Raw genomic sequence first — 26,060 nt, 5'->3', positions numbered from 1 at the left:
TCCATTAGAGACATAGGTGCCAAACCAGGGATAAATTTCCGTTTTCCCATCCAGTTGTCCCAAGTTGCACTTGAATTGGGTTAGGGAGGAACTCTGCTTCACATGGCTAGGGGAGCCTGTTCCATAGACACAGTATTCTCTGGGATACATATCTGTCTCTCCAGCAGGACCTGTTTATTTCATAGGCAAGGTTTAAGTCTTTACAATGGGTAATTCTTGTGCTGTTTGTTTTGTGGATATGCAGGACGTCCATCAGAGTGGGGTCTGGCAATGCCCTGTATGCCAGGCATAGATCTCCCCTCACAAGCCTGTAGGAGGCAGAATGCAGGGGTAGGACCTTGAGGCGGTCTGCATATGAAATTTTACTTGCACCTTCCATTCTTTTAGTGAGAAACCACTGTGGGCATTCCAATTGTTGGATATGCCTGGTCAGGTACATACCAAAGGGGGCATTGTACTCCATAATAGGTCCGATGAATGTCTAATACAGTGGAACAATGATTTCCTTGGACTTGGATGCCATACCTTTGTTTATAAGTTTTACAATATAGAATGATTTCCTCACCACTGTAGACACGCGATGGTGAAAGGCTAGATGACTATCTGTGTGTGTCCCTAAGTCCCTGACTACTGGGTCGACTCTAAGGGATGTGTTGTCAATATGATAGTTACCAGGGATGGATGACTTCCAAAGGATACTATTATGCATTTCTTGGTGTTTAGTTTTTGTCCATGGCTCTAACACCAGTTGTTTGTGTGTGTCTCAGCCCCTCCTGGAGAACATTTGTGTCAGTGTGAGATTCAATGACAGCTCCTAATTTGCAATCATCTGCAAATTTAGTCAGCCAGAGACCACTGACATTGGCCTTGACTCCTGAGAAGTAAATGACAAAAAGGAGTGGTCCAAGGACTGATCCCTGAGGGACTCAACTTGTTACAGGCCTCTTTGTAGAGGTGGACTCCCCAATTCTAACTTCCTGGGTCCTGTCTGTGAGCCATTTGGCTATCCACCAGGTGACACATGGGTTTGTACTTAACCTCTTGAGTTTGTCAACAATGCCCAAGTGGAGTATTGTCAAATTCCTTCGCCAGGTCAAGGCAGGCAGTGTGAACAATTTTTCCCATATCCATTACTTTGGTGACCTTTGCAAAGTCATCCACCAGGTTGAGTAGGCATAATCTGCCCTTGACCTAACTAAACTGGGTTGGGTCCAATGTCCGGAGGTTTACTATACCTCTATTAATCATCTCCATGATAATTCTTTCCATGGCTTTACATATACGACTGGTGAGACTAATGGGTCTGTAGTTTCCAGGGTCTGTAGATGGCCCACCTTTGTGCAAAAGGATGACTGTTGTTTTTCTCCATTCATGAAGCATGAAACCTGTTTGAGGCTACAGTTAAATGGTAATTCCAGAGGCCCTGATAGGTCATGTTTCATCCTGTTTGGAAGGCATCCTGGGATATTGTCTGGGCCCATTGATTCAGTGTTCTTGGTCTTGGAGAGAGCATTAAGAACCTGTTCCCTAGTGATAGTAGGGGGAGTTATATTTGATGATATTTCCCGAGGGAAGGTTGAGGGGCAGAGAGGGGTAAAGTTGAAGCTGAATTTATCAGCCAGGAGGGTTGCTATGTCTTCTGGCTCAATATAGGTGGCTCCATTTACAATGGGCTCTGCACACAATTGTGTATCGCTTTTGAGGTTGCGGATATAGCTAAAGAATGCTTTGTGGTTGTCCTTGGTCTAGGAGGCCAAACTTGCCTTAAATTTGGCTTTGGTAGACTTTATTTGTCCTCTGAGTTTGTTTAGTTTGATGGGAGTGCTTTTATCCTGCTGATGCTGCACCTCCTAATTTTTGCCATGATTTTCTTCCTCCTGTTATATACAGCCTATTGATTTTGTGATTCCACCAGGGTGGCTTGTATTTTGAGTTAGTTCTGTACTACTTCCTGGTGGGTTACAGCTGCCTGTATGCAGCTATTAACATGCTTACACAGGGTTTCTGTGAACAGTTCTGTAATAGGCAGCAGCGTTCTCGGGGGTTTGTGGGGTTGAATTTTGCCAGATTCTCACTTAATAGCAGGAGGTTAGCCTTAGAATAGTTCCTGAATATTCCAGGTTTAGCTGGGGGTCCAGGTTTTATTTTTTACTTTAAAGGGGACCATTTTGTGGTCTGACCATACCAGTGAAGGCATTACAGTGGCAGGTGTTCAGCACTCTCCAGTATTAGTGACTACCAGATACAGTATGGTTGCACCCCTGGTTGGTGTATTGACTATTTGGTCCAGGGAGTTTGTGTTTGGAAAATCCAGGAATCTCTGTCCATGCACATTTTGTGTCATATAGAATTCTCAGTTAATAGCGGGGTGATTAAAGTCACCCATGAATATGGTATTGGGTTGGATAGTTAGTGTTTCTAATAAGTTTAAATCCATGATACAGGTTTCCTGGGTCATAGAGGGGGACCTGTAGCTTATAAGGAAGTAGTATTGGATTTTGCCTATGGTGATTTGAACATGAAGCAGCTCAAGTGCATTGTCCTGTTTGACTAGCCTTGAAGTATATTTATCTTTGATGTAAATAGAGACACCTCCACCTTTAGTCCCTTTCTGTGAAGTAGCTGGCCTAAATGTGTGGAAGGCATTATAACCTAGCACTGTTGGTGTGCTCTCCATGTGTTTAAACCATGTCTCAGTGAATGCATAGATGTCAGCGTTCTCTAGGATAAAAAGGGCTTCTAAGGAGTGGAATTCTTTTTGTTTAGACTCCTAGCATTGAGTAGTAATATGTTTAGATTTTCTTGGTTTTGATTTGCAATGTCGGAAGTACTTTCAGTTTGGCATTGCCTAAAAACGGCACTATGGGGGAAGACAATGTTTTAGCTAATATTCAAAAGCCTGGAGGGGAGAGGTGCTGACCATCCCTGGCAAAAGCAGCATGGTCTGTTGACCATCTCCTTTCATGCTGAGCAGTATTGCATCCCCGTAGAATGACACCATAAACTAAGCCAATTATTGAAGTCAGTCATCTTTTGTTCATATTATGGCATCATCCTTGGAGAAGGCAAAATGCTGCAAAGTGCTAGGTTCATACCAATCTGAGACACATTCCGAGAGCTCCATGATGTCTCTCTTCATATAATCTCTCCCTATAGTCTAGCTAATTGATGAGTAAGGATTATATACTTGGTGAGATTGAGGTGATGAAGGTACTGGTATTGTCACAAATAGGCTATTTGATGTGACATTTGAGGATTGGTCTATTGGAGGGAGGTGATCGGAAAAATTCCAAGTGTGTGTGATATGTATCTTTATAGAAGGCAAAGAAGGATGCTTCATAGGAGAGCAAGAATGTACATAAGAATCAGAAAGGAGGGAATACCAGATTTCAGGCTTTCTGGTGGCAGTAAACATAGTGCAAAGGTAGAGTGAGGACAGAAGCAACTTGGCTTGTGGAGTGGGAAAAGTCATGGCAATGAGAAACCATGTATCTGATGATGTCAGTCTTCATTCATTCGTGACTGATGGATTTGGTTCTGACCTCTAGGAACCAACTCAGCCATTATAAATAAGCGCGCACCAGCCAAAAATACTCATGCTAAGGCTATACCCACAATGCCTGTCTTCCCATTACCTCAGATCTCATTTGCAGTGCAGAAAATTGGATGTGTCAGCCGATGCTCTCAGCCAAGTGCTTTAACATTTATATTTTCATTGTTGTTTCTGACAATATTTGGTTAAAACTCTTATCTCTCTTTCTGGATAGTTTTTCTACCTTGTTTTTGACTGTGTGACTGTTTTCTGACTATTTCTACCCACCCCCTTTAACCTTACTATAACTCTTATTAACATCCTTGGTAACAGGCCTCCTCCCTTTCCTTATTACTTTTGGCAGTCTTCCATACCGTTGTTGGCATCCTCGTCCCCCTTTTTCTCCTTTTACCCATTTGGGTACTTTTCCTATACCACTGTTGGTATATATGTTTAAAAAAAAAATCCTTTCTTTCCGTAACTCTCTTTTGTGCATTTGTGTGTGTATCTGTGACCCAACTGTTTTTGGATATGGCAGAGAAGCAAAAGAGGACATCCATATTCAAGCATTGTCAGGACTGTGGCAGAAAGATGCCCAATTCTAATGGGCCTCTTTCATGGGTGTACTTTTTGGTGCTCCTCACTTAGACATGACTTGTAATATTTGCACGGGCTTTAGCACCCGTACTTCAGCAGAGAGGCGCAGTAAGCTTATCTTAAAAGGCTTATTGAAATGTCCTCTTACTGAAGCCCTGTTTGAGGCAGAGACTCCAAAGCCAGATGTGAGGAAAAGAATCCACTCTGTGCCGACCTTCACTATGGCACATGAAGAAAAGTCCCAAAAACTGCAAGTTCCCACATTATTTTCAGAACCAAAAGTGACAGTATCATCACCTCTGGCACTGAAAAACGACTAAATCCACATCGGTGCCGTCACTCATCAAATCGACTCGAACCTCTTTGTTAACGATGACCTTTTCGGCACAGCCTATGATGCCGAAACTTGATCTGACAGTTATTACCAGGACTAGATATTCCGGGTGTCTCCATAGCTAGACGACTGGCTCCTCACCACCCCCTCCAGGCATCTGCTGCTTTACACCATAGACTTCAGTCTGCATCTTGCCCAAGCACTGAGCATTTCAGTCAACAAAGAAAAGTCACAATTGCCTTCCACGCTGGATCTGGAGTTCATCAGAGCAAGATTAAATACAGTATCCTGTCTAGCCTCCTTTCCTCTCCACAGGCTGTTGAAGCAAAGATTGCAACTTCAAGTAATCATTTCCCAAAACAAAGTTCCTGCTCATCTGGTACTACATCCGCTGGGAACCATGGCAGCAACAATAACATTAGTTCCCCTAGCAAGGTATCACATGAGGCTGCTTCAATGACTCTTGACATCCCATCCAGTTTTGATCACTGCGAAAAGGATTTACCTTGGTGGATGAAGCCAGAAGAGAGAATCTATGGGGTCATTCCTTTTCCCCCTCTCAGCTCAAGGCCGTAGTGACCATGGATGCTTCCCAGATGGGGGAAAGACTGTTCAAGGCACTTGGTCCCCACTAGAGGCTAATATGCACATCAACATCCTCGAAATTGAGGGCAGTGCTTTTAGCATTACAAACATTCCAGGCTATCCTTCTTTCCGGGACAGTTGCAGTCAAATCAGAAAAACATGTCTGTAGTCTGGTATCCCAACAAATGGGGGAACCAGGTCCTACCCTCTATGTCGGGAAGCTCTAAGGATTTGACAATGGGCAAGCGCTTCCAACCACTTTGATAGCGCATATCCCAGGGAACTCCATGATTGCGGACAAACAGAGCAAATGTGTCCTCCTGCCTCACGAGTGATCTCTCAAGCCCAACATAGTGACGAAAATCTTTCGTCGATGGCATCAGCCTTGCTGCGACCCGTTTGCTTTTCCCATAAACCACAAATGCAGCAGCTACTTTGCCCTAATCTCACCTCGCAGTGAGTCCATGAGAGACTCGCTTCTTCTCGATTGGTCCCCGGGGCTCCTGTATACCTTTCTCCCAATTCCATTGATCCCCTAGTTTCTGAGGAAAACTCAACAGTTGAGAAACAAAGTGATTCTCATTGCACCTTACTGGCCCCGTCTAATCTGGTACCCCATCCTTTGGCCTCATCTGGTTCACGGCCCGTGGACTCTCGACCCAGTTCTGGACCTACTGTTTCACCCTCAGGGCCTGGTGCCATCCCAGTCTTCAAAATCTCAAGCTGACAGCTTGTAATTGCCATACAGAATAACTTGTCCTCTCCAGTGCAAAAGATACTTCAGTCTTCCCATAAATCATCCACCCAGAAAGCTTTATCTAAGCAAATAGAAAACATCTTCAATCTGGGACTGTACAAACTGCATAGACCCTTTCATGGCATGAGTTGGTAAGGTCCTTGGAATATTTAGCTACCTTATTTGAGATGGGGGCCTCTACATCTACAATTAAAGTTAATTTGGCTGCCATTTCAAATTTTCATAACTGGTTGATGTCTCGTCTATGCAAACTTTTTCTTAAAGGTGCTGTGCATTTAAAACCCCCTTTCAAAGACCCTGTAGCGCCATGGGATTTGACCTTAATCTTACAATGTCTAGTTCGACAAACCTTCAAGCCAGCCGCTACTTGTGACCACAGGTTTTTATCTTGGAAAACCCTTTTTCCTATCATGTCTGGTAGGAGAATTTCGGAGTTTCATGCTGTGTGTGAACCATCCTGATATCATTTTTCACAAAGAAAGAGTTTCACTCAGAACCAATCCCTCCTTCCTTCCCAAAGTGGTATCAGAATCTAATTTCAACCAGTCCGTGAACTTACCAGTCTTCCTAAATTTTACAAACTGAATACTGTTTACACTTGTTGGACGTCCACAGACAATTACGTTTTACTTGGGCAGAACAAAATCTTCTAGAAAATCAGGCCAACTATTTTTGTCATTTTCAGGACCCAGATTGGGCAAACCTGTATCAAAGGTCACCTTGTCAAAATGACAGACTGCATTACCTTTATATACAACCAAAATAACATCAAGTTGTCAACTACAGTTAGAGCTCATTCTACTAGATATATTTCCACTTCAGCGGTCTTCCATTTCTGGGCTCCTATGGAAGGCATATGTGCAGCTGTAACTTGGGCTACTCCACATACTTTTATCACTCATTACAAATTAGACATGGTCTCCAGGGGAAGAGCATCCTTTGGCTCAGTGGTGCTCAGGAATATCCTTAAGAGCCACCCAGGATCTAAAGTAGCTTGGGGAACTCTGTTCCATCAGTCAAGAATGAATGAAGATTGACAACATCAGATAAAGAAGTTGTGTTCTTACCATAACGTTCCATCTGTGGTATTGATCTTCATTCATTCTTGACATCCCACCCACCTGCCCCCTACAAAAGACTCCTGGAGGCTTGGGCCTAGTCTTGGGATATTATAGGGTTATACCTTAGACAGGGCTTCTGTATTTTCTTAACTACTAGGCAAACTCCATCTGAGGTAATAGAGAGAGAGGCATTGTGGGTAGAGCCTTAGCTTGAGAGTTTTTGGCTGGTGCAAATTATGTATAACGGCCGAGTCTGTTCCGAGAGATCGGAACTGAACCCATCAGTCAAGAATGAATGAAGATCAACAACATAGATGGAATGTTATAGTAAGAACATAACTTTTTCATTTTTTCCCTTTTTTTTTTGGTACCTGTTTATCACCCACCACCCCATATACACACACACACACACACTACCAGACAGTTATCAGATCTCCCACAAATCTGTCAGCCCATTCATTTCCCTTTGTAGACAAGAGTTTGTCATTTAGTGGAGTTTAATTTTAAGCTTGGCCCCCTCCTTCCTAATGGCTGACATGCATGTTCACAGATGCAGTGACCTGCAGTTCCCACTCATGCCCCATGGAGGTTAATGTGCAAACATTGTTTGGTGGGGTCCGTGTTCTTTAATGCATGCTATGTACCTTTCTAGTAAGTGCCAGTATGGCATTGAGTTCCCTCTTTCAGGATGGGTGGGTTGAAGTCATTTAGTCCCATCCTCCATCATCCCGTTTCTGTAGCATCTGAGCCAGTAATAGGTCTTGGGTTTTGGGGGTGTTGTCTGGGATTCATCCCCCTTTACCAGAGGTGAACAAAAGGCAGGGTATATATTAAGAGATATGCAGATAACGATTTGGTAAATTAGCTGAGGGAATTCCTGTGGTGCAAGAGATCTTATTAGTTTTGAAAGTGAAGAAGGTTCACATAAACTAGGATTAGAGAGTGGCAAAAGGATGGAATAAAATATGTTGATCTCCACTGAGAGGGCAGAATTAATTTTTATAGGTTTCAAGAGCTGAAATCGTATGGTATAGGAAATGGAGATTCATACTTGTGTACTGTTTTAAGTCATAGGTTCAGTCAAATATAGGCTTCTTACTCTTGTAGGCCATTTTAAGCCTAGCCAGTTTCCCTTTCATGAGAATCAAACCCTGTACTGTGTGTTTGTAAGATAAACACCTTAACCATCATGCCAACTTCCCAGTCAAGTTTTAAGAGTAAAAAAATTACACAGTGTTGCAGGTCAGATAAAATGAGGAATTTGTAGTGTTCAGCCAGGATTCAGAAGGGTAGAGTATAGCTAATTTTAAGTATTTATAGATGTTCGTGTTTCACCGTTGCAGTCATCACACACTGATTATCCTGCCAGGGGTAGCCCACAGTCTGCCTGAATACTAGAGGCTTAGTCTTTCTGCGTCTGTTGCTGTCGCTTCAGGACTGACATCAGGTCATCAGGGGGTATAAAAACAGGCAGCCGACGCCATTACATCAGTCTTTCTTGCTGAGGAGCCCAAGGCAGAAGCAGTTCGCACAAGTACCATTCGGCCGCTACCTGAGTTTTCTTTTCCGAATTTCAATCATCCTGAAGACTTCTAAAGCAAAGTGCCCCATTGAGGATCCTTTTTTCTTGCTCTAACTGATGTCAGAAAAAGTTAACAATTGTCTCGCCTGTGGAAAGCAAATACCACACCGAGATTTCCATTCTTACTACGTCACCTGTTTAGGCCCAGACCACGAAGTCCCTCACTGTTGGTTTTGTGCTTTGTTCAACACCCGAACTATTCGTCGTTGTGCCCTTATTGTAGCTAAATACTTTCGCTCTCAACCTCCGTATTCCGAAATGGCTTCTGTAAGCCATCCGACTACCGATCTTCCGAAAAAATGTAAGGATAGACAGACACAGACCGCACAGGTCCAAAACTGCTGACAATGCTTCCATTAAGCTAGTCGCCAGTTCGCCAGTACTCAGTGAGGCGCTTTTGCAGCCCCTGATGCCTGCATCCGTGGATTCGCAGGCCACTACCGAGACCTGTTCGGAGTCCGGTATGCCGAGAGACTCTTGTTTGACTATGGACCCTGCGGATGTCCCTACCTTGGATGCATCCAGAGCTGCTGGGAAGGCACCGGCTTCTGAGGAAGTTCTTCGCATTATTGATATTCCACACAAACCGATGACTTCTTTTGCGTCTTCAGTTCTTTCTAAAACTATCGAGTTTCCAAGGCCAAGAGTATAAGTTACGCCTAAAAAACTGATGAACCAAACTTAAGTGCCTGCTTCCTTGCCTCAATCTCAGATGCTTAAAATGGCAGAAGACCTGATCATGCTGATTAGGAGAAGCCAGCCTTCCCTTGATAAAAGAAAAAGCGACTGGTCTCCAGCAGCTTTATCTGACCAAGAGTCCGATGACTCTGAGGTTTCTGAATATGAAGACATGCTGTTATCTGCCTATAAGGATTCAGATGCCGAGGAATCCATTCCTTCTGCTTCCCCTCCGGAGGATTTTTCTTTTGATGAAACCCTACATACTTTGAGAGAGCATTTCCACTGGGAATGCCAGGATTATCCTTAGTCCAAAAAGAGACTCAGGGAATTTTTAGATTTACCACAGCACAAGACCCTTGGCTATCCCTCCTGTTGTGGATGTTGTGGATGATGTCTTTGTGGAGTCCAGTCTAACTCCTGATACTTTACCCCCTGCTCCAAGGAAGCCAGACAGGTACTACAGAGTCCCTGACTCTCACAAATGTCTCCTCAAAAACCCTACTGTTGACCCAGAGGTCATCTCCCAAGGACCTAAAGGAATAAAAGCAACTACAGCTAAGAATCCCACCCCTTTGGACAGGGATTCTCGAGCTTTAGACAGATGGGGGTAAGAAAGTATACACCTCTGCAGCTCCCCCTATTTAGAGCATTGAATTGTCAGTTCCACATGCTGAAATACTAGCAAGATACTATGGAACTTAAGCAAAAATGCTCTACCTTTCCTGACTGTGCAGAAAATAAAGAATAACAGGAATTTATGCATTCTGCAAGCCAAGTCAGTAAGCATACCCTGCAATGTTTTGACGCCCTAGAAGCATCTTGCAGGGCAGCAGTCATAGGTTCTGTACTTAGAAGGCATGTCTGGCTTAAGGAGCAGACCTTGCCAGACCATGTCAAATCAAAATTATTGGATGCTCCTCTGAACAAGGACAATCTGTTTGGCACCAAAGCAGAAGAGGTTTTAAAAAAGATGGACGAAAAAGATCTGTCTATGCAGACAGTCAAAGATTTTTTGCAAGTACATCCTCCTATATTCCGTAGGCATTGCCCCTCGAAACATCGGTCCTTTCCAGCTCCCTCAAGGCCCTCTCAAACTAGACCCAGGGGAAACAGACCCCCCCCCCCTCCAGATTACAGTCTCAGGGTATGCAGAGATCTAAGTAATGGAGTACCTCCACTTCTAAAACAGGGAGTGCTAAGCCACCCCCTTACGGAAAGAATTCACAATGACTTCTCAACTCCACTCCTCACCTCTGCCCATTTGCTCGTGCCCCTAGGAGGAAAACGTGCCCACCATGCTAAAAACTGGGCCTCCATCACCAACAATCGATGGGTCTTCAACATAGTATCCCAGGGGTACAAATTTTATTTCCACATGCTGCCAACCCCAAAAGGGTTCCCAGACCTTCCTCTAAACCAGTGGGCAGAGGCACAAAACCATGTTCAGCCCCTGCTCTCCATAAATGCAATTCAGCCTGTTCCTGCAGAACAGATAGGCCAAGGTTTTTATTCCAGACTTTTCCTGGTGCCCAGAAAAGAGGGAACCTGGAGCCCAATCTTAGATCTATCCATTCTAAACACATTCCTGGTGGTACCAAAATTCAAAAATCTCACCCTTCAGCAGCTTCTCCCTGTGCTGTCCAAAGATGCCTGGTTAGCCACCCTAGACATGAAGGCCTGTCAAGGACTCCTGCAGGGAAATATCTATGTTAAAGGGCAGGATCTATGCATTATCAGATGTTCTTCATGTTTCACTGTTGTCACATATGGGTTATCTGCCTGCAGGTAGCCCTCAGCCAGCCTGAACACCAGAGTCTTTGTATTTCTGCGTTGGATGCTCTCTCTTCTTCCACGACGTCAGGTCGTCAGGGGTATAAAACATGCAGCTGACACCATTACATCAGTCTTTCTTGCCACGTGGTGCCCGAAGCAGAAGCAGTTTGCAAGTGCTGGTCGGCCGTCTCCTGAAATTTTCATTTTCGAGTTTCAGACCCGAAGTCTTTAAAAAAGATAAGTACCCCGTTGGGATCCTTTTTCTTGCTCTAACCGATGTCGGTAAAAGTTAACAATCGTCTTACCTGTGGAAAGCAAATACCTCATAGAGATTTTCCTTCATACTGCATACCTTATTTAGACCCAGACCACAATGCCCCTCGCTGTCTGTTTTGTGCCTTGTTCAACGTCCGAACTATTCGTCGTCGGGCTATTTTTGCAGCTAATTACTTTCGTACTCTGTGTACTCCGAAATGGCTTCAGTAAGCCACCCGACTGCCGATCTTCCAAAAAAACGTAAGGATAAAGACAGAGACCGCATAGGTCCAAAACTGCCGATGCTTCCGTTAAGCTAGTCGCCAGTCCACCGGTACTCAGTGAGGCGCTTTCGCAGCCCCTGATACCCGCTACTTCAGATTCGCAAGCCTCTACTGAGACCCATTCGGAGTCCGGTATGCCGCGAGATGATGCTTTGACTATGGAACCTGCGGATGTCTCTACCTTGTATGGGTCCGGAGCTGCTGTGCAGGCACTGGCTTCTGAGGGTGTATTCAGGCCTACCGACATTCATATTAAACTGACGCTATTGTTTTCATCCAGGCCAAAAACTCGCACTACGCCTAGAAAACCGACGACCAAACTGCAGGCCCATAGGCCTCAAAAACAAATGCTTAGAATGGCTGAAGACTTTATTACCTTAATTAGGGGAAGCCAGCCTTCCCCCTCTGAGAAACCTAGAACTGATTTTCTTTCTGATTCTTCTGATCAGGAATCTGATATTTCTGCTCCTGATTACCAGGATTTGTCCTTGTCTATTTATGAGGATTCTGATGCAGAGGATTCCATTCCCTCTGCTTCCCTCCCAGAAGATATTTCTTTCGGTGAAACTTTGCATACTCTTAAGGAGCATTTCCACTGGGAAAGCCAGGATTATTCTGAGTCCAAAAAGAGACTTAGGGAATTCTTACTCCTGCCTCAACACATGCATTTAGCTATCCCTCCTGTTCTGGACATTGTATTGTAGATGATGCTTTCTTGGAATCTAGCCTTACCCCAGACACTTTACCTCTAGCTCCCAGAAAACCTGACAGGTACTACAGAGTACTTGACTCTCACAAGTTCCTTTTCAAGAATCCTTCTGCGGATCCAGAGACCATTTCCCAAGGACCAAAAGGTATTAAGGCTACTGCTGCCAAAAATCATACTCCTCCTGATAGAGATTCTAGAGCCTTAGACAGATGGGGTAAGAAGGTATACACTTCTGCTACTTTGGCCATTAGGGCTTTAAATTGCCAGTTTCATATGTTAAAGTATCAGCAGCATATTATGGGACTACTTAAACAGAAAAGGATGTTGATTCCTGACTCTGTTGAACACAAAGAATTGCAAAATTTAATGCATTCTGCAGAACAAGTTGGTAAACATACTTTGCAATGTGGTTTTGACGCTTTAGAAGCATCTTACAGGGCTGCTGTCACTGCGTCTGTACTTAGAAGGCATGCTTGGCTTAAGGAACAAAACTTGTCAGATCATGTTAAAGCTAAATTACTGGATGCTCCCTTAAATCAAGACCGACTTTTTGGCAACAGAGCAGAAGTTGTCCTCAAAAGAATGGAGGAAAAAGCTAAATCTATGCAGACTGTTAAAGATTTCTTACAAGTACAGCCTCCCAGATTCAGTAGGCATTGGCTTTCTAAGAACTGGTTGTTTCCAGTCCCTTCCAGGCCTTCTCCATCCAAACCCAGGAACAGCAGACCACCTAAACTACAGTCTCAGGCTGCGCACAGACCTAAGCAGTGGGGGGCTCCCACTTCCAAAGCAGGGACTAGTAAGCCACCCCCCTACGGAAAAATGGCACAATGACTTAACCTTAACTCTTCCAAGCCCTGCTCAACTACCTGCTCCCTTAGGAGGAAAGCTCGCCCTGCTTGCAAAAAACTGGGAACTCATTACCCAGGACAAATGGGTTTTGTACATAGTCTCCCAAGGATACAGATTCCACTTCCACACACTACCAACTCCAAATGGTTGGCCAGACCTACCCCCAAATCAATAGACGGGGCCCAACAGCAGGTTCTCTCTCTTCTCAGTATCACGCCTATTCAACCTGTCCCAGCAGAACAAAGGGGACAAGGTTTTTATTCAAGACTTTTTCTGATACCCAGAAAAGACAACAACTGGCATCCTATCCTGGACCTCTCTATTCTCAACACCTTCCTGGTAGTTCCAAAATTCAAAATGCTAACTCAGCAGCTTCTTCGTATGTTAGCCAAGGATGCCTGGCTGACAGAGCTAGATTTAAAGGAAGCTTACCTGCACATCCCAATAAGGGAATCTTGCAGGAAATAACTACGCTTCAGGGCAGGCTGCATGCACTTTCAGTTCTCTGCACTTCCCTTTGGCTTATCTACTGCGCCCAGGGTAATCACAAAGTGTCTAGCTCCAGCCATTGCATTTTGCAGGCAGAGAAATATTCAAATTTACCCATACCTGGACGATTGCCTGATTCAGGCAGAAAGCCAGGACTTGCTATTACAACACCTGGCATTCATAAAGAAACTTCTGCTCTCACTGGGGTACACCATCAATGAAAATAAATCTCACCTAGTACCCTGCCAACAGATTGTATTCCTGGGAGCAAGCTTGAACACAACTTCCCAGATGGCATTCCTCACTCCAGAGAAACAAGTTTATTTGACAACCTACTTCAAACTATTGGCCACAAAACCCCAGCTGTCTGCAAGGAAAATACTGCAAGCCCAGGGGTTCATGGCCTCTTGCATTCTACTAATTCCATATACAAGATTGCATATGAGGACACTCCAATGGTATCAACATTCTCAGGACCTGGAAACAATGATTTCTATCATTCCTTAAAGACTGAGTTCCTTTGGTGGGCAGAGGCCTGCTCCCACAACAAGGGACTCCCTTTCACTCTACCCCCAGCTGCCCAAACCCTAACAGCAGACGCATCAGACTATGCATGGGGGGGCTCACATGGCAGGGCAGTGTATTCAGGGCAAATGGTACCCGATACAGATGCACCTGTATATCAATCAAAAAGAAATGTTAGCTGTACAGAATGCTCTGACAGCCTTCAAAGACCGTATTCTTTCAGGACATCTATTGGTAAAGACAGACAACACCACAGTTATGTGGTACATAAACAAGCGGGGGGAACCCACTCATACCCTTTCTGCAGACTAGCCATGGCTCTGTGGAACACAGCGTGAGCTACAGTGTACACCTACAGGCTCATTTCCTGCCAGGCAAACTAAATTCACTGGCAGACTTGAGCAGAAATCTCATGGACCCACACGAATGGAAACTAGAACCCAAAATATTCAGTCTCTTGAGGAACAAATGGGCAACTCCAGAGGTAGACCTGTTTGCCACCCCTCAGAACTACCAATTGAACAAATTCTGCACAATAACTCCCCACAGTCAAGCATGGAAAGTGGATGGCCTGTCCTTTATCTAGGAAAGCCTCTCTGTTTATGCTTTTCCCCCTCTGCCTCTCCTCTCGAAGGTTCTACTAAAGATCAAACAGGACAAGCCAAGGACAGTACTGATTGCACCAGACTGGCCACGCCAGCACTGGGTACTCCCTCTTGCGCAGTATGACATTGCTGCAACCATGGCACCTGCCTCAGACCCCTTCCCTGCTGTACCAGCAGGCGGGCCAGATTCTGCACCCCCAACTTCAAACCCTGAACCTTGCAGCCTCGCTAATTCCTTCAGGTCTCCTCTAGCATCCTTCAGTAACCAGGTGCTGGATGTCATTCTGAAGGCAATGAGGCCTAGTACTAGAAAATCCTATGCTGAAAAGTGGAAAAGATACTGTTCCTGGAGCCAGGCTCAGGGGATGGGTGCAATGGTGCCCAGCTTACCTCATATTCTACAGTACTTAACAGATGTGCTCCACAAGGGCCATTTCCTTCTCGTCAATTAAAATTCATGCCTGTGCCATTTCAGCACATTATAATACTGAGCCCACCCCTCTTCTCTTACCCCTTGCTAAAACAATTCCTTAGAAGTGCCAAAAATTAAGACCCCCCCAGGAGAGCTCCCACTCCAGCCTGGGACCTTAACTTTGTATTGGAAAAGCTCACTCTGCCCCCCCTTTGAGCCAGCTGCAAGAGCAGAGTTGAAATTTCTTTATTGGAAAACAGCCTTCCTTCTAGCCATCACTTCAGCTAGAAGAGTGTCTGAATTACAGGCCCTCATGTCAGTGGAACCCTTCATTATCTTCCATGCGGACAGGGTTTCCCTCTGGACTAATCCTTCCTTTGTGCCCAAGGTGGTGTCTAGTGTGGCCCTAAATCAGTCCATTCATTTGCCTACCTTTTTCTCTAATCCACAAAACAAAGGGGAACAAATACGGCAATCTCTGGACGTGCACAGGCAACTTAGAATGTTCATCGTGTTACCCTGCTGCAGTCATCACACTTGGGTTATCCTGCCGTCAGGCGGTCCCGCAGTTGACCCGAATTCCAAAGTCTTGGTCCTGTGTCGGTTGCTGTAGCTTCTTCCCTGACGTCAGTGCGTCAGAGGTATGTAAGAGGCATCCAACGCCATTTTCTTCAGTCTTTCTTGCCGCGCGATGTCCGAAGCAGAAGCAGTTCGCAAGTGCCGGTTGGCCGACACCTGAGATTTTCGATTTGAATTTCAGTCCGAAGTCTTCAATAAAGCTAAGTACCCCGTTGGGGAACATTTTCTTGCCTCAGTCCAATGTCAGAAAAAGTTAACAATTGCATTTCTTGTGGGAAGCAAATACCTCATAAGGACTTCCATTGCTATTGTATTCCTTGCCTAGGCCCAGACCACGACATCACTGGTTGTCGGTTTTGTGCTAGGTTTAATAAATGCACTATCAAATGCCGTTTTGACTTCGCACGACATTACTTTGGTAGGAAATTCAATTATATCATGCCGTCAGAGCAGCCGACGACCGCAATTCATAAAAAACGCAAGGATAAGGACAGGCAGCCTAGGAATAAGCCAGACCCCGAGGCCTCAGCTGGGCCTGTCACCGGTTCTCTGGTTTTCAGTGAGGCGCCTACTCAGCCCCTGATGACCGCAGAGCTGGAACCCAGACAGCTGCCCACTCCCACGCGGAGTCTGCTAGGCCGACGCAGCCATCTACCAACACCGGAGCAGATTTAGACACCGGTGCAGAGGAAACACCTTCGGTTGCAGAAGGTGTCTTCAGACAGACTACACTCACCATTAAATCTTATGCTAAACTTAAAACTCCTTTTAAACCTAAGAAAACTGTTCATCAGTCTACAGGTCAAGGCCCCATTCAGCAGGTACCTACACAGGAGCAGGGACAAGGATTTTACTCAAGACTCTTCCTAGTTCCAAGAAAGGACAAAGCATGGAGACCCATTCTGGATCTTTCAATTCTGAACACCTATCTGCAAGTACCAAAATTCAAGATGCTAACACTACAGCAGCTTCTTCCCATGCTGGGCAAGAATGCTTGGCTAGTCACTTTGGACCTCAAGGAGGCATACCTGCATGTCCCTATCAGACAAACTTGCAGAAGATACTTCCGCTTCATTGCAGGTTCAATGCATTATCAATTCTCTGCACTGCCCTTTGGCTTATCTACTGTGCCCAGGGTCTTCACAAAATGCCTGCTTAAGATGGCTGAAGATTTAATTACCCTTATCAGGGGTTCCCATCCCCCTCCTGATAAAAGCCCAAGACAAGAGGAGGATTATGCATCCTCTGGCCAGGTTTCTCTCTCCTCAGATTCTTCTGAGGAACAGGATTACACTTTTCCACCTTATGAGGATTCTGATGCTGAAGATTCTATTCTACTCCTTTGGGGAAACATTACATACCATGAGGGAACATTTCCACTGGGAAGGCCAGGATTACTCATTCTAAGAAAAGGCTCCGAGAGTTCCTTCTGGTACCCCAGCACAGACCCCTTGCTATTCCTCCTGTTTTAGATATTGTGGATGATGTCTACTTGGAGTCTAGTTTAAATCCAGACTCACTACCTCCTGCTCCAGCCAAACCAGACAGATATTACAGAGTACCTGACCCACACAAATTCCTTTATAAAAGCCCTGTAGCTGACCCAGAAACCATATCCCAGGGTCCTAAGGGAGCAAAGGCTTCTATGGCTATAAATCCTGTGCCCTCAAAGAGATTCCAGAGCCTTAGATAGATGGGGAAAGAAAATATACACCTCTGCAACTCTGGGTATGAGAGCATTAAATTGCCAGTTTCACATGTTGAAATATCAACAATTCCTTATGTCTCAGTTAAAACAAAAATGAGCACACACTCAAAACAGCCTGAGTTTAAGGAAATGCAGGATCTGTTGTATGCAGCTGAACAGGTGGGCAAGCATACTTTACAATGCGGATTTGATTCACTGGAAGCTTCCTGTAGAGCAGCTGTTACTGGCCTCAGTCATTCGTAGACATGTTTGGTTAAAAGAGCAAACCCTCCCTGACCATGTTAAAGCAAAATTATTATAGGTTCATACTAGGCTATCTGTCCTGGGGCAATTATAAGCCTAGCCCGATTCTGTATGGCTTACGCCACCCCTTGATTTGAGTATACTGTGCCCTTTTTAAGGTTTAGTTTACTGTGCCTCTGTCTAATAGTGACACGGGAGTAATCCCTGGGACAAACCTACGATCCCCCATCCGCCTATCGAGATTCTTCTTGAAGAGATTCAGTGAGGTGCTCTGCCTCACATGAACTGGAATTCTATTCCAGAGCGAAGGGAGCCTCTGGGTTATGAACCTGTCCCTCCAGCAAGTTCTATTTATTTCTGTGCTGAGGTTCAAGTCCCTCGAGCGTGTGGCTCTAAGGAATTTAGATTTACTGAGGTGGAGCATGTCCATTAATTCTGGATTTGACATAGCTTTGTATGTCAGGCATAGATCGGCTTGAAGTAGGCGGTTTGCAACTGAGTAGAGCTGGAGTTTTTTTAACCGAACAGCATATGGCATCTGTTTGAGACCCTTGATCCTCTTGGTGAGATACTTTTGGGGTCTCTCTAATTGCTGCAGGTGTCTGGTAAGGTACATCCCAAAAGGGGCATTGTATTCTATGATGGGCCTGATGAGTGATGAATAAAGGGGCACGATTACCTCTCTTGATCTAGATGTGAAACCCTTCGTGATGAGATGGGCTATGTAGAAGGTCTTTCTAACCACTTTGGCAATGTGGTTTTCAAAGGAGAGATTGCTATCAACTTGGGTCCCCAGGTCCCTAATAACTTTCTCTGTACTTAATGGGTTTCCGCCTATGTGGTAATTTGTGGGCACATTGTTTTTGCCAAAGGGTATGACTATACATTTTTTGGCATTTAGCTTTAAACCATGGTGCTGGCACCAGTTATCTGTCTCCCTCAGACCTTTTTGAAGGATGTTTGTGTCAGCTGGAGAGTCGATTATGGCACCCAGTTTGCAGTCGTCTGCAAACTTGGTGAGCCATAGTCCTTCCACGTTTGCCTGATGCACCTTTACAACAGGATGTATTATTTGGTGTCAAAGCAGAAGAGGTTTTAAAGAAAATGGAGGATAAGGCTAAATCTGTGCAAATGGTCAAGGATTTCTTGCAGGTACAACCCCCTCCCAACAAAAAATTGGTCTTTTCCAGCTTCAGACCGATCACAGAGGGGCAAATACAGATGCCCAAGGGGCAGAGATCAGTCACAGGGCCCTTACAAACCTTGCCAATGGGGTCTGCTACCCAGAAAGGAGGAGAAGACAGGCCCCAAGCTAACAGAAGGCAGACACAATGACTATCTTCAAACTACCAAGCAAATCTCTCCTGGCAACACCCTTGGGAGGAAAACTAGCATTTTTTGCAGACAACTGGCACATCATCACAAAAGACAAATGGGTTCTAAACATTGTCTCTCACGGATACAGATTCCACTTTCATACCTTACCAAGGATCAAAGGAATGCCAAACCTGCCACCAAATCAATGGGCAGAGGCACAAAAACAAATTACAGCTCTCATGAACATGAGAGCCATTCAGCAGGTACCTACACAGGAGCAGGGACAAGGATTTTACTCAAGACTCTTCCTAGTTCCAAGAAAGGACAAAGCATGGAGACCCATTCTGGATCTTTCAATTCTGAACACCTATCTGCAAGTACCAAAATTCAAGATGCTAACACTACAGCAGCTTCTTCCCATGCTGGGCAAGAATGCTTGGCTAGTCACTTTGGACCTCAAGGAGGCATACCTGCATGTCCCTATCAGACAAACTTGCAGAAGATACTTCCGCTTCATTGCAGGTTCAATGCATTATCAATTCTCTGCACTGCCCTTTGGCTTATCTACTGTGCCCAGGGTCTTCACAAAATGCCTGGCACCAGTAATTGCGTACTGCAGACAAAGAGGAATTCAAATATACCCATACCTGGACGACTGTCTTATTCAAGCAGAAAGCAAGGACATTATTTTACAGCATCCGGCATTTGTCAAACACCTTCTAAGTTGCCTAGGATACACAGTAAATGAAAAGAAATCAAAACTAGTGCCCTCACAAAACATAACTTTCCTGGGTGCCAGCTTGAATACAACGGCCCAGATGGCTTATCTTACGTTACTACGCCAGACAAACAACGACAACTGTTTCAATATTTCAAAATAATGGCAACAAAGACCCAACTCCCTGCAAGAAAAATTCTGCAGGCCTTGGGATTCATGGCATCTTGCATTCTACTAATACCATTTGCAAAAATGCATATGAGGAAATTACAATGGTACCTGAAAAGTGTATAGACTCAGCACAGCCACAGCTTGGAAACAATGATTCCACTCATTCCTTGCCTTCAACAGGAGTTTCTATGGTGGGCACTGGCATGTCACCTCAACAAGGGTCAGCCTTTCACCTTACCCACAGCCAGGCAAACTATGACAAACAGATGCATCAGACTATGCCTGGGGAGCACACATGGCAGGACAGTGCATTCAGGGCAAATGGACTACAGATCAGAGACACCTGCATATCAATCAAAAAGAAATGCTAGCAGTGCAGAATGCCCTAACAGCTTTCAAGGACCTTCTACACCCAGGACAACTACTAATAAGGACAGACAACACCACAGTTATGTGGCACATAAACAAGCAAGGGGGCACACATTCCTACCCTCTATGCAGGCAAGCAATGACCTTGTGGAACACTGCACTGTCTTACCAGGTTCAATTACAAGCACAATTCCTGCCAGGAAAGAAAAACACATTGGCCGACGACCTAAGCAGAAACATCATGGATCCACACGAATGGAAACTAGATCCACAAGTATTTGCAATGATGGCTCAAAAATGGGGACACACAGACATAGATCTGTTTGCAAGCCCCCACAACCACCAACTTCAAAAATTTTGTACAAGGACCTTCCATCCACTAGCTTGGAAAGTGGACGCTCTCTCATTCAGTTGGAAAACATTAACAGTGTATGCCTTCCCTCCACTGCCTCTTCTAGCAAAGGTACTGCTGAAAGTCAGATTAGAGAGGCCACAAATGATTCTCGTTGCACCGGATTGGCCACACCAACATTAGTATCCACTTTTAAGGACCATGGCCCAGGGCCCACCAAGGATTTTGCCACAAATTCCTCACCTGCTCACCCAGCGCAACAATCTGATTCTACACAGCCAGCTCAAGACTTTAAACCTGGCTGCATGGCAAATTACCTAAACAACCAGCCAACACCTTTATCCAAAGCTGTTATGGATGTCATTCTGGAGACCAGGAGGCCCAGCACCAGGAAAACCTATTCAGACAAATGGAAAAGATTTTGCTCCTGGAACCAGGCTAAAGGCCTAAATCCCCAGGAGCCGAACATTCCTCAGATTCTACAATATTTAACTGAGAAGTTACACAAAGGACTTTCCTTTTCATCTGTTAAGATCCACACCTCAGCAATTTCAGCTCATTACAGCACTGATCCTCCTTTATTTTCACATCCACTCCTAAGACAGTACCTCAGAGGGGCTAAGAACTTAAGACCGCCAAGGAGAGCTCCAACACCTACTTGGGATCTCAACTTTGTCCTGGAAAAACTTACAGTACCGCCCTTTGAGCCAGCTTTTTCAACTGATTTAAAATTTCTTTCATGGAAAACTGTCCTACTACTAGCAATGACCTCAGCTAGAAGAGTCTCAGAGCTACAGGCACTAATGGCAGTGGAACCTTTCCTCATTTTTCATCTACAGAGTTTCTCTACGAACTAATCCTTACTTTATGCCAAAGGTGGTATCCAGTGTGGCCCTAAATCAAACCATTCACTTGCCCACCTTCTTCCCAAATCCCCAGAACAAAGGAGAAAGACTCCTGCACTCTGGACATTGAGGCAATTACGTTACTACTTGGATAAAACTAAGGCTTTCAGAAAAACTGACCAGCTCTTTGTAGCCTATGCTACAGGATCACAAGGAAAAGCTATCTCAAAACAGACCATTTCTAAATGGATAGGACATTGCATACGTTTCTGCTACACACATCATGGGAAACCAGTACCTGCTAACATTAGGTCCCACTCCACCAGGGCTACAGCTACATCAGCAGCCTTTCTCGGGGGAGTGCCAACCAAGGATATTCTGGAAGCTGCTACTTGGAGTTCAGTGCACACCTTCACCAAACACCATCACTTGCCTCTTTACTCTGACTAGAGCTGGTTTTGCCACTGCAGTTTTGCAGGGCCTACTAGCCTCTTCTAACCCTGTTTAACTCCACCTCCCGTCCTTAGCTTTGGGATTCAACCCAAGTGTGAAGACTGCAGCAGGGTAACACGATGAACATAGTACAGTTTTGTACCTACCATAAATGTAGATGTTCGAGTGTTCAGCTTGCTGCAGTCCAGGTTACCCTCCCTCCATCCCCTCTGAACTAGCTGAACTTATCTCTACCACTTTATCCTATACTACCTATGTGGTGTATTTGCTTGTACCTAAGGGTTTTGTTTTATTTTTATATAGCTTATATATATATATATATAAAAACTGAAGAAAATGGCGTTGGATGCCTCTTATATACCCTTGACGCACTGACCGATGCCGGACCAAGACTTTGGAATTCGGGCCGACTGCAGGACCGCCTGACTGCAGGATAACCCAAGTGTGATGACTGCAGCAGGGTGAACACTCGAACATCTACATTTATGGTAGATACAAAACTGTACTTTTTATTTGGACAGGACTAAGCCTTTCAGAAAATCTGTACAGCTGCTAATTGGCTTTGCTGCAGGGGCAGAGGGGAAGGCCATTTCAAAGCAAACCATTTCTGAATGGATAGCCCATTGCATTCATTTCTGCTACAAGCATCATGGAAAACTTACCCCACAGGGGCTAAGATCACATTCCACCAGAGCTGCATCTACCTCTGTGGCTTTTCTCAGAGGAATCCCTACCAGGGACTTCCTAGAAGCTGCTACCTGGAGCTCTGTACATACTTTCACCAAGCATTACCACATGCCTATCTTTTCTAAATCCAGAGCTGGATTTGCCACTGCAGTCTTGCAGGACTTAATAGCTGGCCCTAATGCTCTTTAACTTCCTCCTCCCTTCTTTAGCTTTGGGAATCGACCCAAATGTGATGACTGCAACCGTGAAACATGAAGAACATAGTTATGTTGTGTACACTTACCATAAATGTAGATGTTCGAGTGTATTCACTGTTGCGGTCCTGGTTACCCTCCCTCCAGCCCCCTGACTTCTCTTGGCTCTACCTTTCCTTCTTGTTTGGTATATTTATTTTTTCTGGTGTATTTGCTTTTTGATGGGGGTTTTACCATGCCATATAATTGCTTCCTATTATGGGGGCACCTGACATCTGGGGCAAGAAAAACTGATGTAATGACGTTGGCTGCATGTTTTATACCCCTGACGACCTGATGTCATGGAAGAAGAGAGAGCATCCGACGCAGAAATCCGCAGAGACTGGTGTTCAGGCCGGCTGAGGGCTACCTGCAGGCAGATAACCCAAATGTAATGACTGCAACAGTGAATACACTCGAACATCTGCATTTATGGTAAGTGTACACAACTGTACTTTCTCTGCACTTCCCTTTGGCTTATCCACTGCTCCCAGAGTTTTCACAAAATGCCTGGCTCCAGCCATTGCCTTTTGCAGACCGAGAAAGATTCAAATATACCCTTACTTGGACGATTGCCTGATTCAGGCAGACGGTCAGGAAAAGCTGTTGTTGCTCCTGACATTTGTAAAGGACCTTCTAACCTCTCTCTGGGGAACACTATTAACGAAAAGAAGTCCAAACTAGTCCACAGTCAAAAAATTGTATTCCTGTGTGCAAGCTTGGACACAGCATCCCAGATGGCATACCTTACTCCAGAAAAACAAACCTATCTGACAGGCTACTTCACTCAAATGGCCACCAGAACCCAGCTATCCACAAGGAAAATCCTGCAGGCTCTAGGGTTCATGGCCTCCTGCATTCTAATAATTCCATATGCCAGACTGCATATGAGGAAACTTCAGTGGTACTTAAGTCTTTGGTGCCAGCATTCTCAGGACCTGGAAGCTATCATACCTATAATACCTTGTCTAAGGACAGAGTTTCTTTAGTGGGCAGCAGCATGCAACCACAGAAGGGACTTCCCTTTACACAACCCCACACTGCCCAGACCCTAACCACAGATGCATCAGACTATGCCTGGGGTGCACATCTGGACGGCAGGTGCATTCAGGGCCACTGGAGCTCAAACCAAATTCATCTGCACATCAACCAAAAAGAGATGCTAGCTGTTAAGCATCCTCTGACAGATTTCAGATCCTTACTCTCACCGGGGCCCCTTCTAATAAAATCCGACAACACCACAGTGATGTGGTACATCAACAAACGGGGGGAACCCACTCTGCAGTCTTGCCATGACCCTGTGGAACACGGTCTCAGCTTTGCATATTCACCTGCAAGCTCAATTCCTGCCAGGCAAACAAAACTCTCTGGCAGACTTTAGCAGAAATCTCCTAGACCCACACGAGTGCCAATTAGACCACAACACCTTCAGCCTTCTGACCCAAAAATGCTGTACCCCGAAGGTGGACCTATTTGCCTCCCCATACAACCACCAGTTCAGCAAATTCTGCAACAGGGTACCTCACAGCAAGGCCTGCAAAGTGGTTGCCCTATCCTTCCTTTGGGAAAATCTCTTAATCTATGCATTTCCCCCTCTGCCTCCTCTTACAAGAGTGCTACTCAAGATAAGGCAGGAAAAACCAAGGGCAATCCTGATAGCCCCAGACTGGCCATGCCAACACTGGTACGCACTACTGCGCAGTCTGTCACCAGTACCACCATGGCACCTACACCAGATTCCAACCCTACTCACTCAGCAGGAAGGACAGATCTTGCATCCACAATTGCAAACCCTGAAACCTTACACCCTGGCTTATTCCTTGAATTCTTCTCCAGTGGCCAGCCTAAGCAAGCAGGTACTGGATGTCATACGTGAATTCAGGAGACCGAGTAGAAGAAAATCTTATGTTGATAAGTGGAAAAGGTATTGTTCCTGGATTCACTCTAAAGGAGCGGATACAGCACAGCCCTCCTTGCCTCTCATGCTGGATTACCTAGCAGACCTACTCCACAGAGGCCTGTCCTTCTCTTCCATTAAGATCCATGCCTCTGCCATCTTTGCTCATTACAGCACTGAGCCACCTCTCTTCTCTCACCCTCTCATCAAACAGTTCCTGAGAGGGGCTAACAACTTAAGGCCACCAAGAGCAGCCCCCACCCCTGCTTGGGACCTTAATTTTGTGTTGGAAAAGCTCACGTTATCCCCTTTTGAGCCTGCAGCATCAGCAGAGTTGAAATTCCTCTCTTGGAAAACAACCTTGCTTCTGGCTATCACTTCAGCTAGGGGAGTGTCTGAGCTACAAGCACTTATGGCTGTGGAACCCTTTATTATTTTTCATGCTGGACAGGGTCTCCCTGTCTCTCTCAACCAATCTATCCATTTGCCCACCTTTTTCCCTAATCTTCAAAACAAGGGAGAAAGGATCCTGCACTGTTTAGACGTGCACAGGCCGCTCAGATTCTCCCTTGATATAGAACTAAGCCCTCCAGGAAATCTGACCAGTTACTAGTCTGCTTTGCATCAGGGGCAGAGGGCAAGGCCATATATATATAAAAAAAAAAAAATCTCGAGCTGGATAGCACACTGTATCCATTTCTGTTATAAACACCATTGGAAACCACCCCCTCAGGGGGTCGGAATGCATTCCACTAGGGCAACTTCAACCTCTATAGCCTTTCTCAGATGAGTCCCTACCAGGGACATTGTGGAAGCAGCTACTTGGAGTTCTGTTCATACCTTCAAGCATTACCACCTGCCTATTTTCTCCAAATCAAGGAAGGGCTTTGCAACAACAGTCCTGCAGGGCATACTAGCCAGCCCCAACTCTTCTTGACTGCCTCCACCCATTCTTCAGCTTTGGGAATCAGCCTAAGTGTGATGACAGCAACAGTGAAACACGAAGAACATAGTACAATTGTGCACATTTACCATAAATGTGGATGTTCGAGTGTATTCACTGTTGCAGTCCTGGTTTCCCACCTTCCAGCCCCCCTTGTGCGTCTCTCTTTCTCTATTTCTCTTACTCGCTCCTTACAGAAATGTTTGTATTTACTTTTTACTGGTGGTGTTTTTCACCATAACTTAGCTCCCTATTTGGGGGTTCCTGATATTTGGGTCAAGAAAAAATAATGTAACAGCGTCGGCTGCCTGTTTTTCTACCACTGATGACCTGACGTCAGTCCTGAAGTGACAGCAACCAACGCAGAAATACTAAGCCTCTGGTATTTGGCCGACTGAGGGCTACCCCTGGCAGGATAACCCAAGTGTGATGACTGCAACAGTGAATACACTCGAACATCTACATTAATGGTAAGTGTACACAACTGGTACTGTATATTAGGTGGCTGAAGC

At 45.1% G+C, this 26,060-nt stretch overlaps 1 protein-coding gene across 1 annotated transcript in view; it reads left to right on the top strand.

Moving 5' to 3' along the window:
• FAF2 (Fas associated factor family member 2) overlaps positions 1-26,060 on the top strand; it is a 2,444,504-nt gene that overhangs the window by 1,647,051 nt on the left and 771,393 nt on the right. The window lies entirely within an intron of this gene.

Source organism: Protopterus annectens, chromosome 4.part0, assembly GCF_019279795.1.
Source record: "Protopterus annectens isolate FY-2018-M chromosome 4.part0, PAN1.0, whole genome shotgun sequence".
NCBI classification, from domain to species: Eukaryota; Metazoa; Chordata; order Ceratodontiformes; family Protopteridae; genus Protopterus; species Protopterus annectens.
The sequence above is the reverse complement of the archived record's forward strand: the minus strand, read 5'-3'. Positions and strand labels throughout refer to the sequence as shown.